Source organism: Lytechinus pictus, unplaced genomic scaffold (assembly GCF_037042905.1).
Source record: "Lytechinus pictus isolate F3 Inbred unplaced genomic scaffold, Lp3.0 scaffold_20, whole genome shotgun sequence".
NCBI classification, from domain to species: domain Eukaryota; kingdom Metazoa; phylum Echinodermata; class Echinoidea; order Temnopleuroida; family Toxopneustidae; genus Lytechinus; species Lytechinus pictus.
In genome coordinates this window covers 2,028,154-2,043,902 of record NW_026974141.1, presented here as the reverse complement: position 1 = coordinate 2,043,902, position 15,749 = coordinate 2,028,154, and the positions used below count along the sequence as shown (strand labels likewise).

Below are 15,749 nucleotides of genomic sequence, written 5' to 3'. Positions count from 1 at the left end.
CTTCCTTTCCACTTCTAAAATAATTAATTGTTTTATGTTGAGTTTCCTGACAAAACTACCAAATTGTAGACTAAGAGAAAGAAAAAAAAAGGTGACATCAATTCAGACTTCTCTTCCGAAGTAACATTGTTTTTGCCAAACAGTACCCTTTAAAATTAAAGTGTCATAAAATGGAAGTGTACATGTAACATTCCACAAATATAGAAAAATTATTCATAAATCAATCTAATCTAAAATTCAAATAGATCTAGGTATAGATAAGAAGTTGAAATCATTCCACAAAAGTCCCATCGTAAATCACTTCACCATGTGCACAGCTCAGCCTCAATCACACTGCACGCACACTCAATCATCCCCAGCAGTGACAGCACTATAGAGCAGACATCTAGGCCGCCAGAACTGGGGAAGAAATCATCCCATTCCTGCTAAACTGAATGCTAAAGTGCCGACTTTTTTAATGAATTCCAAAGGCAGTAGGACATCTCTCTAGTATAAATCATGTAAAACTATCAATAAATGTTGAATATCACCCAGAATTATTACTTCAGGGGACAATGAAGAGCTTTCCAGGTCTTTTCACAGCCGAATTCATCGTATTTGTTTGATACGAGTTGATGAAAATTAACCAGACAGTACCGCCCGTCAAAACATAATCATCCTCGATCCTTTCGTTTGTCATCGTAAGTTGCCATCTTGGATGACGTCATCATCCTTACAGACGTATTTACCAGTCGCTATACATCGCGATTTGTACCATGCATGCCGCTCGCATATTCAACTAACGTATATGTACGTGCACGCTATCAAATTATTAAAGTGCGTTGGAAAACCGGCCGGCGGGCGACTACGCACGCGCAAGTACCAGGCTCATCTCGGGCTCAACACGCACTCCACATACATACAATTCTGTACACACATTATCAAAATTGTCAAAAAACGTAATTTGAAAAGAAAAACCATAATGCCGGAATTTGAATGAAAAAACGTAATGATTACGGCAAAAACGTAATGGTTGGCAGCTCTGGGAATACCATAAAAAATCCACTTTTTTGGACCCCTTGTTTGTTAACTACGTACATGTACGATCGGATGTTAAGATGTATCGAGTGTGATATTTTTTACGCAAGGTACCGGTATGGTGATTTAGTTATTTTTCATTTAGTAAATTTCATTTTTTGTTCGAAATTTTGTCCATTTCACTGGATTTTATGGTGTGGGAGTTAGTGAAGTGGTGTACATGTCTAGCGTGTGTTGGTGATTTCAGTGGTATTGTTGCCGAGTCTGCTTAGCATGCCGCACACCAACCCCCGGCTGCGCACCGACGCCGTTACTATATATATACACCCTAGTATAAGGGTTTTGTTGGAGCAGAAATTAATTATTGTCATAATTGGTTCACCTCTTCTCCTTCAAAATGAAAATAAGCTATCTTGGTCACCCACATGATCATTTTGTACTAGTGCTTTAGCCTAAGCTTAAAAAAATATTATTTTTGTGAAAGTGTAGACTCTATAAAATTTAAAATATTGCAGAAAAAAGATTCATTTAATTCTGCACGATTTCATCATTCAAATTCATGTTCATTCACAGTCATTAATTATGATTCACTGCAGAAGTTCATGATGCAGATACATTAATAAAAATGGCTTGCATCATGTTGCATGAAACTTGCACTGCAAGTGGATGGAGCTGCTCTACCCACCATGGCCCGCAATGCACCGGCACAGCTGCAAATAGTACAATGCAATTACTTAGCAGCAGATCATTCATACTACAGTAGTCTGACTCTGAGAATTAGACCCAATCTAACGTTACACAAAATAGCGCGTATGGGACTGCACTGCAGACGGTGTAAATTGAACGAGCTCACGAGTGACTGTGTGTTTTTTTTTGTCGCAGTTGTAATAAAGACTTCTGCGAAAAAGCAAATGAGAAGAAGTTGAAAAGGACAATTTTAATTAATAAAAACAACTAAATCTACTACAAGAATGCGTCAAGAATGTGATATCGACTTTTATGTACTCACCTTACGTTACAAACAATTGACAATTCTCTTCGCGATCTCTCCCTCAAAATTTAAAACAGCCGCTAAAAATTTATTGTCAATAGATGGCGTGTGTATTTGAAGAAATAAGGTACCGGTAACTTTTTTTTTAATACAAAGTTACCGAATAGCTCCGAGATCATTATTAAAAAGAAAAAAAAAAGAGCAACATGAAGAGTTTGTTAAAAAATTAAATCATATGTCACCTTGTAGAGATTTTTCTTTTTGATCTTGTAAGTCTTTGCAATCAATGTCCAAAAATCCATTACGAGTTAAACTTCTAAATCCAATAATTTTGCTTGACAAATGTTCACTTATTCAATTAAAAAAAAAAACGCAACAGAATTCACAATTGATTGTCAACTGAATATTCATCATTTTTTTATGATAAAAGTCATGGGATCAGCATGCAAGCCAGACTTATGAATTACTAAGACGTATAGGCCTATTAATATTTAGGGGAAGTTTGGGTACTGAAATTTAGATTAAAACTTATCTCGTTATTATGTGTCTGAATCTTATAATACACATGACATACAATCACGATCCTACATAACTAAGTTATAATTCATCAATTTATTTTTACAGATTATAGTTGTGCATCCTTTTACATAGGGCCTACACTAAATAGAAGTAGGTGGCGACTGCCCTCACGATTTCTTCAGGGAGTTATAAAATCTTTAAAAAAAAAAGAAGAAAAAAAGAAAAAAAAGGAGAAACTATAGTGAGAGAGAAAAACAAAATATAGCGATAAAAGTCGATTATGTCATGTTTCTTACTTCCCCTGTAAATGAGAAAAATAGGTCGTCTTAATTGCGCCCCTGGCCTTAAATGAGATCGTCGTCATCACAAGCTGCCATCCGTGAGGTCATCGATCATCATCATCATCGTCATCACCACCACCATCATCATATCACCACCATTATCATCATCATCACCACCATTACCACCAGGGCCAGGGGCGTCGATCCATTTTTCAGATGGGGGGGGGGGGCAAAATCATGAATCAACTTTCCAAAGGCGCTCGATCACACAAAACAAACAAACACACACACACACACATATGCCTATATATTAACATATATGTAAGCCTAATATATATATATATATTTATATATATTTAACTCATGAGATAGAGACACATATCTCACCAACAAATTAATGCGAGCGCGAAGCGCGAGCTGAATTTTTTTAGTATTCTGACCTGATAACAGGAAAAAGGTGCCTGTTTGGGACTGTTTGTTGTCACTCATGAGGAGGATACATATCTCACTACACAGATAATGCGAGTGCCGAGAGCGAGCTAAAATTTCTTTATATTCTGATCTGAAAGCTTGATATTCTAAGCATTTTTTGGTACCAATGATTAAGATGGGTATCTAAAAAAAACAATAGATGCGAGCGCGAAACGCGAGCTGAAAATTTTGATATTTCGATCTGAACAATTGAGTTTAATGGACATTTTAAATAAAGAACAAGATATATATCCAACAAAAGATTATCGCAAATAGAAGCGGGAGTTCTTTTGAGGTTTAGAACTGAAAACGGGATATACTATTCACCTATTTAATCATGAAAAGTATGGGTTTTTGCGACAGAAATGATGTGAGCGCGAAACGCGAGCTGAAATTTTTAATATTCCAATCCGAAAAGCGGACATTTTGAGCACGATTTAAAATAAAGAACGAGTTGTGTATCTCAATCTCGCTTGCTGATTTCTGTGTAACATTACAATCTTAATTTATTTTTTGCACATGGGGAATTATTGGGGGGGGGGGGAGGGCAAAACGATATGTTTGCCCCCCATGGTGGGGCGATCGCCCCCTGCCCCCCAGGATCGACGCCTCTGACCACCACCACCACCACCACCATCATCATATCACCATCGATAATCATTATCATAATCATCATCATCATCATCATCATTATCATCATCATCATCACCACCACCACCACCATCATCATCATATCACCATCGATCATCATTATCATTATCATAATCACCATCATCATCACCACCACCATTGCACCACAGCATCACCACCATCATCACCACCACCACCAGCACCGCCACTGTCACCACCACCACCCACCACCACCACAACCATCATATCACCATCGATCATCAATATCAATTTTTTGTATCATCATCATCATCATCATACATATAGGCGTAGCAGCGGTGCCATTAGCAACAAAACAACATTATCATCATGTTTGATTGACAGATAAGGCTCGCTTTCTATTCAATATTGTTATGGCCGGCCTCTCTTTTGCGTTCTCTGAAATTGAACATGAAACAACATATCTTGAGTTCCTGAGTTCGGAGATCCAGCACTTGATGGGAGCAGAATACCCCGCCTGTATTAGACACCGTATATACAGTGCGTCCCACACAAAACGAAACCGAGATTTAGCGATGATTTATCATAACTTATTCATAAATACAAAAGACAAATGACCTATCAATGTAAAGCTTAGGATCTCTTCTTTCATCTGATATTACTTAGATTAATCCTCATTCACGCATGAGTGAGCAAAAACAATTTGAAGAAAGGATACCAAAAACTAATTTGGCGGGGGATATCTGAATTTCAAAAAGAAAATCACATGCCTAAAAAATTCAATATCTGCTCTTTTATTTGATACCTTGGTCAAGAAGTAAAAAAGTTATGTTCCCTCGAAACAATGCTTGTATTTCCATAATTTCATTAAATAAACGTGTTTTCACCGGTTTCCCACAGAAGCTATCGCACGGTTAACAAAAGACTTAATGCATGGCTGATCGTCAACAAAACGGAGTGTCGAGTGAGTTTGAACGCTAGCTTGTAAAACCTCTTCATTTTATGAAATTATTGAAATTCATGCCTTATTTCAAATAACCAGAACTTTGTTTTTTCTTGACCATTTTCTGTAATTGAGGAATCAAATTAAAGAACAGATATTGAACTTTTTAAAAATGTGGTTTTCGTTTTGAAACCCAGATACAACCCGCCAAATGACTTTTTGGTATCCCCTCTTCAAATTATTTTTGCTCACTCATGCGTGAATGAGAAATAATCCAAGTAATTCCAGATGAAAGAGGAGATTCTAAGCTTTACAATGGTAGGTCATTTGTCTATTATATTTGTGATTAAGTTATGATAAATCATTGATAAATCTCGGTTTCGTTTTTTGTGGGACGCAATGTAAATAAAAAGCACGTTGTTTTAGCCTGTCACTCTAAGAAAAAGTTGTTTTAAACTTTTTTGTAATAACCTTTTAAACAACTTGTTAAAAAAGTTTAACAGCTCTTAAAAATGTTTAAGGAGTTCTTTTAAAAGTTTAAACGGTTGTTTAAAAAGTTTAAACAGTAGTTGTAAGAGTAGCGGGCTGTAAACAACGTGCTTAAAATTTTAAAGAACGTTTTTATCATAGTGTACGAAGGTATCACTCCCTCATGCACCCTTCTACCCTTGAGCCCTATGGTTACACTTCGTAATTCCAAAGGTTCTTTATTCCATTTCCGACGGTTCGTAATTCCGAAACACGTATATTGCCTATACCTCGATGTTCGTTAATCCGAAAACGTAAAAGGGTTCGTTAATCCGAACATTTGTGGCGTTATTCCGAAGGTTCGATAATCCGAAAACTAAATAAGGTTCGATGTTCCGAAGGTTCGTAAGTCCGAAAACGAAATAAGGTTCGTTGTTCCGAAGGTTCGTTAGTCCGAAAACGAAATAAGGTTCGTTAATCATTAGTTTTCGGACTAACAAACCTTCGGAATTACGAACCTCATTTCGTTTTCGGATTAACGAACCTTCGGAATTACGAACCTCATTTCGTTTTCGGACTAACGAACCTTCGGAAATACGAATGCATGCGGAGCCGGTTAGGCCCTGTTCTACATTTCGATGATCCAATATTAAAATCTTAGGGACTAAATAAGCGCCTTCTACATCCTGAAAGTCGGGTTATTTTATACAAACATTACAAAATAATGCACGGTGTGTGCCAATGACTGCAAAGGCGGAAATAAAAATATACGAAAAGTTTCCATCGAATTTTATGACGCATGTCAGTGGTTCGAAATAGAGCGCAAAGTCTACATTATCTGCAAACTGTGATATTTTCTGTGCACTCTCTTTGTGCCGATTTCAATGGAATAATATCATTGACAATAAAATACGGGATCATATCATACTCGGTTTCTATACACCAGCAGCTATTATATGACTCGTGTGTGCACTACTTCTTTTCGACAAGATCAGATCGACCTAATAACGTTTTCTGGTAATTCTTCACAAATCCTACACAAAAAAGGTAAGAAAACTATCTGTTTGTAGGCTTTTTGGCCTATAATTATTAGGTCCCAATATTAAATTTGAATACTTTGATGATGAGTTTGTTGTAACCGTAATCAGCATCTTACTCTGGTTTTTAGGTGTTACTGCAGTTGTACCATATGGCTTTGTAGGACCCATTATAGGGCTTTCAGGTGAAATACAAGCAAAAACTGAAAATATCATCAAATTTGTAAAATTAGAAAGTTATGATATTTTTTTAATTGATAAATATTTTACATCCATCCGGTTTAAGTTTTCAGCTGTATCCTACTTAAGCTACTTTGACCATTTTTAATTAATTTCAGATCAAGCTATTTGGGGGGGGGGGGGGGTGGGTGGGCTTCGCCTTTCAAGGTACCTTTTATAGTGTTTGCACTTGCACGTTATACGTAAATCAGAAATTTTGGCGCTTATTGCAATAAGTTCATTCTATTTCATTCTATCTACCTGCAGTCCAAAAAGCTCGTAACCTTGGTGTTATCATGGACAAGCATCTATCAATGGTAGATCACATTACCAAGACTTGTCAGTCAGCTATCATTGCGATTCGAAAAATTGGTCGGATAAGGAATTTTCTTAATCAGAAATCATATGCACTACTTGTTCACTCACTAATTATATCTCGATTGATTTGATTGATTTTATTTGTCAGGTAACTATGAACAAGTACAAGAAAATATGAACAGAAGTGTATACCTTGACAGGATAACCCATGAAAGCCGAGATGGCTTATTTCCAATGGGGTCCTTACATCAGTAATTGAAGACAATGTACATCTATGAAAAAACACCTATAGAAATCTACAAACTACATCAATTAAGTCTAGACCACTAAATTAACACGATGAATTGTAAAACTTAATATATAAAAAGACAAAAGCAAATAAGTTTGCCATGAAAAACACGCAGTCAACAAAATATGATTAAAATAATTGTAAAACAGGTTGAGTAAACGATCATTACTTCTAAGTTACATATGAGAATTATACTAATAATCAATTTTTAGGTAGCGGTAAATGCATCGTAACTAATACAAGATTCATGAATCGTAAAACCTAAGATATGAAAAAGCACAAATAAGTTTGACATCAAACTTTCACGCAAACAACAAAAGATGATGAAACAATGTAAAACAAGTTGATTAAAAAAATCATAACTAAATAGTTATATATAAGACTACAATATTTAACATTACAGAGTGGGGACATTTTTAAAGTGTTGTTTCAATACTCTTTTAAATTGTGAAAAAGTCTTAACCGATTTTACATGATTAGGGAGGGAATTCCAAAAATGTATACCTTTATAATAAAATGTGTTACCAATTTGACCTTTTCTCATAGGTACAACAAAGTTAAACAGACTATTTCTTGTTTCATGCCCGTGAATATTAGATGACCGTGTAAAATTGTTTGATATGTAATGATATTCGTTTGAATAGAAAATTTTATGAACATGGTGAAGTATAAGTTGTTGCGACCTCAAGTCTACGCGAAGAAGGCCAGCTTTTTCGATTTCATTCTTCCCAACATGTGTTCTTGGGTGTAAGCAAGTAATAAATCTAACAATCTTATTTTGAATAATTATAAACTTTTTTTTATCAACCTTTCCAAGACTGCCGTACCATGCTGCATTAGCATAATCAAATAAACACTGTATTAATGAAAAGCTTAAAATGCGTCTGGATTTCGTATTTATGCAATTTTGGTACCGGTATAGAAATTTCAAGCGAGCATTAGCTTTTTTTACAATAGAGTCAACCATGGATGTACATGAGAGATCACTATTTAATATCAGGCCTAAATACTTCACGGAATTATGTCTCTTAATTAAGTGATTGTTATAGTATATATTGAAATCATCTGTATGCTTAGACTTACCCCGCGAACAAAACAAAATACTTTCAGTCATACCAACATGTAAGCTAAGCTTGTTATCTGTCATCCATTTAACACAATTTGATAATTCTAAGCTAAGTTTTTCACCGATCAGCTTAGGACTTGTATCAGAATAGAGTAAAACACTGTCGTCTGCATATAAAAGTAATTTACTTTCATTAACACAAATACACATATCATTGATATAGCACATAAAAAGAATGGGACCTAATATGCTCTCCTGTGGAACTCCACACTTTATAGGCATAAAATATGAAAGTACATTTTGCATGGATACCACTTGACGACGATTGGTCAAGTAAGACCTAAACCAATTCAAGCATGCTGAATTCAAACCCATCACTTCTAATTTCTTTAAGAGTATTTCATGATTAACCGTATCGAATGCTTTATCTCATGTTGATAATTGTAATTCTCTTTTATATGGCCTACAACAAACCCAGTTGAACCGTCTACAAAGAATCCAGAATACAGCGGCAAGGCTCATAACAGGCGCTCGCGCACGTGACTCAATTTCTCCTGTACTAGTTATAAGCTCCATTGGTTGCCCGTTGAAATGAAAAACGTATAATCTTTAAGATACTCATCCTCTGTTATAAAGCCCAGAATTGCCTCTCCCCACAGTACATATCAGAACTCATAGAACCATATAAACCAAGACGTAACCTTCGATCATCCTCACATCATCTTCTCACTGTTCCCTCCACAAATACAAATACATATATGGTCAAAGAGCCCTGTCTTTATCTGCCCCTGTACTCTGGAATTCTCTACCATTAAACATGTTAAATATGAGAACTGCACCATCCTTCCCCATCTTTAAATCAATGCTCAAAACTCACTTATTTTCAAAATAGTCTTTTTATAATGTTAAATATATTATTAAGTTTTCATTTCATTAGTGATGTAACTTTATGTATTGATTTAATTTGTTCTAATTTGTATTAAGTATTTTAGGATTAAGGTTTAGATTTATTTTTCAGATAAGATTTAATGTATTAGTTATTAAATATATTTTGTAAAGCGCATAGAGAGTCTTTTGACTATTATGCGCTTTATAAATTTCAAATATTATTATTATTATTATTTAGTATTTACATGATGTCATATCAAAATTCCGACGTCTTTTCCCCTTTTCCCTTTTATCTATTTTTTTTGGACCATTTCCTCGGGAATATCCGATTCCTGTACGTCGTAGGTGGAAACGCAGAGTCATTTTATGGATGTCCGGGTTGTACCAAACACACACAATACTAGATACACTGTAAAAACATTTCTACTTAAAAACAAAAATTCCTGCACCAGAGTCTCGAGAACATCATATTGCACTTTGTAATCTTACATGCATCTGTGTAAAATTACAGAAATTTGGCATTTGGTGTATGTACCTTATACAAATTTATTACTCAAGTTCAAGTTTATTTCAATTCTACATGTCAGCAATGAAGTAACAATGAATTAACAATAATTAAAATGCAGAATTGTAATAAGATTAGTTTTCCCTTTTTTAATATTTTTTATTACCTGTTCTGTAAAACAATCGTAGAGAAATAAAAAACCTTTCCTGTTATAACAGTTTACAGAATGATTGGGTTATTTTTCTGTAAAATCCGTTTTAAAATTTTTCTTCTGCAGTAAAATCTTCTGTTTTTTTCTTACAGTGTATACCAACGAAACAATTCAACCGACCCATGGTATGTCACTCGAAATAACGTAATATCTTTGATCTGTCTAGAATCGGTTTCTATGACTATTATCAGTCACATTAACGAAGCCGATGATTATTGGGTATTCTTTTCATCGCCAAAAGGACTGCTTTATACAAAGAAGCTCTGTGTACATACACTAATTTACAAAATTATATGAAGCGAATACAATGCACAAACCAAATTACATAAGATATTGATGATGTCAATAAAATAAATTTAAACTAAGGTAATTATTGATAGAAGCACAAATGCATAATTATGCATATATGTCATTACATAATAATAGTAAAATAAAAAAAGTTAAAATGAATAAATAAAAGTAATGATTATGCAATTCGAAATCACGTAATATCTTTGATCGGTCTGCGGTCGGATTCGTTATAGTGTGACTGGAAGCAGTGGTGTAGGCCTACAGATGAGGGGAAGGGGGGGGGGGGGGGGGCTCTTGCCCTCCCCAAAAAGAGAAGATTTTACGACCAAGAAAAAAAAGGAAAGGAAAGAAAACCAAAGAGAGAAGGGAGAAATACGATATTTCAAAATCTAACAAAAAATTAATTTTGGAAAAATTACATTTTTCCTGGCTCGCTCACGATTAATTAAATTTTTGTCTAGCTACCTCAAAATTTTGACTTATTACGTCACTGACTGTAAGCCTAATATATTATTTACATATAGAGCCGCACCAACGGATCAACAGAATCTCAAACCGACTGATGGTTTTTCATTCGAAATAACAGAATATCTTTGATCAATCGGGAGTCGATTTCCATATTGTGGCTTTTGCACTAGGATAATAAAAAACGTTGTTAAGTTTGTTATACTCGTTACTACGGATTGGTCAATGTAACCTTTCTGTTGTTGAATTATGTCCGACCAATATAAATGGTCAATAGCAAACGAGATCCCGCGTAGATTTAAATCATTAAATTGGTTGATCTTGACCAGCTTTGTCGGTCGGCGGATAAATATACTGTTCGATTAGATTCATATCTTGCTTAATATAGGCTGATATGGAGCTTAAAATATCAAGTTTTGAAGTCAACATACAAAATATGTTTCAGCTCGGATATCGAGCTTTCATTATTATTTTCAATTTACAAATTAATTTTTTTCAAGTGCTCTGTGAAGTGTCCATTTTATGTTCTAAATATTAATATTTTCAGCTCAGGCTGCGCGGTCGCATTATTTGATTTGCCAAGTGCCTATTATTTAGTATAATTATGTATACCTACTACTTTATAAATTCTCACAAACCGCCCTTAAAATGCACCTGAAATTGTATATGCTTAACACTATCATGATTGCCAATTTGTAGGGAAAATACTGTATTTGATTATGTCATATTGTTTACAATTTAGTAATTTTGTTACTTAATTTCCTTCTTTAACGTTTAATTGCTTTCACCCTATACTGTGCGTCCCACAAAAAACGAAACCGAGATTTATCGATGATTTATCATAACTTAATCACAAATACAATAGACAAGTGACCTACCACTGTAAAGCTTAGAATCTCCTCTTTCATCTGAAATTACTTAGATTTTTTCTCATTCACGCATGAGTGAGCAAAAATAATTTGAAGAGGGGATACCAAAAAGTCATTTGGCGGGCTGTATCTGGGTTTCAAAAAGAAAACATTTTTAAAAAGTTCAATATATGCTCTTTAATTTGATACCTCAATTACAGAAAATGGTCAAGAAATAACAAAGTTCTGGTTATTTGAAATAAGGCTTGAATTTCAATAATTTCATAAAATGAAGAGGTTTTACAGGCTAGCGTTCCGAGTCACTCGACACTCCGTTTTGTTGACGATCAGCCATGCATAAAGTCTTTTGTTAACCATGCAATAGCTTCTGTGGGAAACCGGTGAAAACACGTTTATTTAATGAAATTATGGAAATACAAGCATTGTTTCGAGGGAGCATTACTTTTTACTTCTTGACCATTTTTTGTGATTAAGGTATCAAATAAAAGAGCAGATATTGAACTTTTTAGGCATGTGATTTTCTTATTGAAATTCAGATACCCCCCGCCAAATGAGTTTTTGGTATTTTTCTTCAAATTGTTTTTGCTCACTCATGCGTGAATGAGGAATAATTTAAGTAATATCAGATGAAAGAAGAGATTCTAAGCTTTACAATGGTAGGTCATTTGTCTATTGTCTTTGTGATTAAGTTATGATAAATCATCGCTTAATCTCGGTTTCGTTTTTTTCTGGGACGCACTAATAACACAAGAACGCCTAGTAATTTTACCATTTAGGGCCTAAATGGTACTGTATTAAGTTATAAAGCCACATCTTAATCTGGAATGTGCACCAATTGCTTCATAATTCTTAGCTTCTTGTTAGTTGAATTGTTTTAAAATAACAGTTTTATAGGTCCTACTTGTCAGTGTTAGTGTTGATGGTTACGTTATCGACTTTCAATATTTCTACCTTGAAGGTGTCTTTTTAACGTTTTATCGATTTGCCTGATTTTTTCCTGAAATTAAAACCTAAATAAAAAAAAAATCAGATCAGTTGGAATCAGAGATATTCAGTTTTTGTGATTATTATCTATAATCGTGTCCTTTCATGAATGTTCAATTGTTCTATGAAAACTTAGTACATGTATGAGGGCCAGTTTACATATCTGATGCATATATGCATAGCCAAACGGGAGGTTTGGGGCGTAAGGCCCCTCCCCCAATTTTTCATGATGCAGAAGGCGCCGCTAAACAAACAAAAAAGGAAGAAAAAGGGGGAAAGGAATAAAAAAGGAAAAAGCAAGGATTAACATTGATAAAAAAAGCAGTCTAAATAGAGAGCATACGCCAAATGAAACTATTATTAATTTTGCTTTCGATCAACTGTTTAGCTTCATGCATTTTATTCATTCAGTAAATCCTTCCTCAATTAATCACACATATGCCGATCACAAACTTAAACATATCTCACTGCCATGGTTGAACTTAAATATAGTTATGCCTTTTTAAAGGAAAGTCAACCTTGCTCTCCATTCTCCAAGGAGATGAAGTTTCAAGCACTCTAGAATAAAGGCCTTCTCGTTCTTCGTCCTCTTCACAGACCCTACCCTTACAGGGGCCGTGAGATGGTTTTCCAAATGGGGGGGGGGGGGGGGCTGACTATGCAAAAATCACAATCAGACGGTCACTCTTATCGTTTTTGTACACGGTTTTGGAATTTGGTGCATGGGGAGCTGAAGCCCCCCTCTCCGTCACCCTGGTTCTACCGCTCCTGCCTCACCCTATCAACTTTACACACATTACAACCGTTAATTGCCCTGCACTTCAGTCTCCAAAACCACATAGTCCGCGATGCAATAAACCATTATTGATTGACATATGCACTATGTAAGTAAAAAGTTACTACAAAAGTAATTCTCAACAGTTCAAAGTTCAAGGGAAGGAGAAAGAGAAGAAGGGAGGAGGAGGTAGAAGAATAAGAAGATTGAAGAAGAACAAGAAGGAGAAGGAGAAGAAGGAGAAGAAGAAGAAGAAGAAGAAGAAGAAGAAGAAGAAGAAGAATTAGAAGTGGAAGATGAAGTATGTAACAACACACTGGTAACTTTTCAAAATAATGTTTAATTATGTTAGCTTTGTTAAGATATATGGTGCAATGGTTATTTCCCTAAGACCACCGCAATAAAACGAAAGAGGAAGTTGAGGAATACGGAACATTTAAAGGGGCCACATTTCCTGCAAGTTGACTCAATAGATCAGGGAAGGTATCATTCCTATGTCAGTAAAATCTTAAGCAAGTCTCCAGTTTACGTCATCACTTCTATACCTAACTGAAGCCATCCATACATCTTTAAGTAAAATTATTATCCACTCGGAAACAATTCATTTATTGATTTCATACGTAGCCAAATGTCTGCTCTTAACATGTTACACGTCAATTATGTTTAGGTTTAAGTGGAAATTATAAACATGTTTGAAAAGAGTTTTTTTTTACATATAAAACGTTTGCTTACGCCTTCATAATTTTCAGTTTTACGGATGATTCCTCAAACATTATGTTGAGGATTGCAAATTAAAGGCTAATTTCTGTTATACTAACAATCATATAATTTATTCTTATTTTCATCGAAGTATAAGGACATTAGTGATTTCTGACAGATTAAACTAAACTTATTTCATGTTTTAAGATGTAAATTCTAAAGACAAATTTCAGTTGTATAGAACGATCATAATGTTTTATGTTTATTTGTATTTGTATTATTTTACCTTCACATACAAAGTAACATATTGTCAACATTACAAAATAATTATCTCATAGCACGTCAGTCGTTATAATTTTTGAATAAAAAAATAGAAGTTTGAATAGAAGTGACTTTGTCAAAGAAAAGTAATAAAACATCAAACAGACGCAAACAAAACGAGCACAAACATAACTTGAACAAACATGAACGATATGTGTCGAGTGATCCTGTAATTATTTGAACTATTCACTTAATAACTTTGACAGTTTCTATTTCGAAATGATTGTTCTATTGAATCACTGCAACTACGCCATTGTGTCTGAGTGATTTCAAGTGCTTGTAAGTGTTCCATGAAATGACCTTAATGTATAATCTTGAATTATGAATAATAATGATATATGCAATTTGTTAGGCACCACATCCATCTCGTTAGATATTCTCAAGGCGCACAAGTGAAGTGGGGGGGGGGGGGGCAAACAAAATTACAAGTAACAGAAAATCATTGATAGTATGAGTTAGGGAGGTAAGTTTTTAGCTTAATCTTATAAATGTTTCGACACACTTACTATCCCGGAACTCTTGTTGGAGGGAATTCCATAGTGATGGCCTGCATGGATGAATGCCTTTTCAACCATTTTGTTTTACATTTTGGAACTGGAAGAAGACCAGAGTCACTGACCGGGAGCGTACAAGTAGTCCGGGATAAGCCCCATAGAAAATTGACCAAACCTTGTTTTTTCATATATATACAATATTTTTTGATGGTTTCTTGTCCATTCAAGGGTGCTGATTACGAATCTGAATGATGCCACTCGTGTAACCTTGAGCATTTTCCTCAAATTGTCAAAATCCAATATGGCCGCCAAAATATGCAAACTACCCATGAAAATCATAAAATTGCCCGCACATTGGTATAAAATGTATGTATTTGCGTTGCAGGAGTAAAACACTCTCTGAAAAAACGATTTTATCTATTCAAAATGGCCACCATAGACCCATGTATTCTATATTAAGTACAATATGAATGGGGGAAACTAAATTTCACAAAAGTGAGCACTAAATGCACGTAATTGTGTTTTTTAGTGAAATAATGGATGAAAACATAATTGCTAACAAAATGTATCATTTATTATGTCATGTATGTAATAAATGAACCATTTTAATATTCAAAAAGCCACCAAATGCCCTTACAGTATTATGAACAATGCTAATGGGGACAAAAGAAAATCAAAAGAGTGAGTACTTAAATGCATATTACTAGTATTAAGATAAGCGAGTGGAATACTGGCTAAAAACATAATTTTTAACGAAATATAAATGCAGTTTATGTGATAAATGCTGTATTTTGACATTCAAAATGGCCGCCATAGGCCCATTATACATTATGTACAATGCGATTGGAGAAATCAATTTTTCACAACAGTAAGAACTATAAAATGCATGTAATTGTGATCACCGAGTAAAATATTGTCTGAAAACATGTTTTTTAGCAAAACATATCATTTCTTTTGTCATGTATGAGATAAATGCTGTATTGTGAAATTCAAAATGGCCCCTATAGGCCCTAATAGTA

At 34.7% G+C, this 15,749-nt stretch overlaps 1 protein-coding gene across 1 annotated transcript in view; it reads right to left on the bottom strand.

Annotated features, from left to right (window-relative positions):
- LOC129283181 (protein CIP2A homolog L-like) overlaps window positions 1–2,098 on the bottom strand; it is a 30,482-nt gene extending 28,384 nt beyond the window's left edge. Inside the window, exon 1 of the mRNA XM_064114895.1 lies at window positions 2,027–2,098. The gene's annotated coding sequence lies outside the window, so the exon portion shown is untranslated. The remainder of the gene's footprint in view (window positions 1–2,026) is intronic.
- Window positions 2,099–15,749: the final 13,651 nt, after the last annotated feature.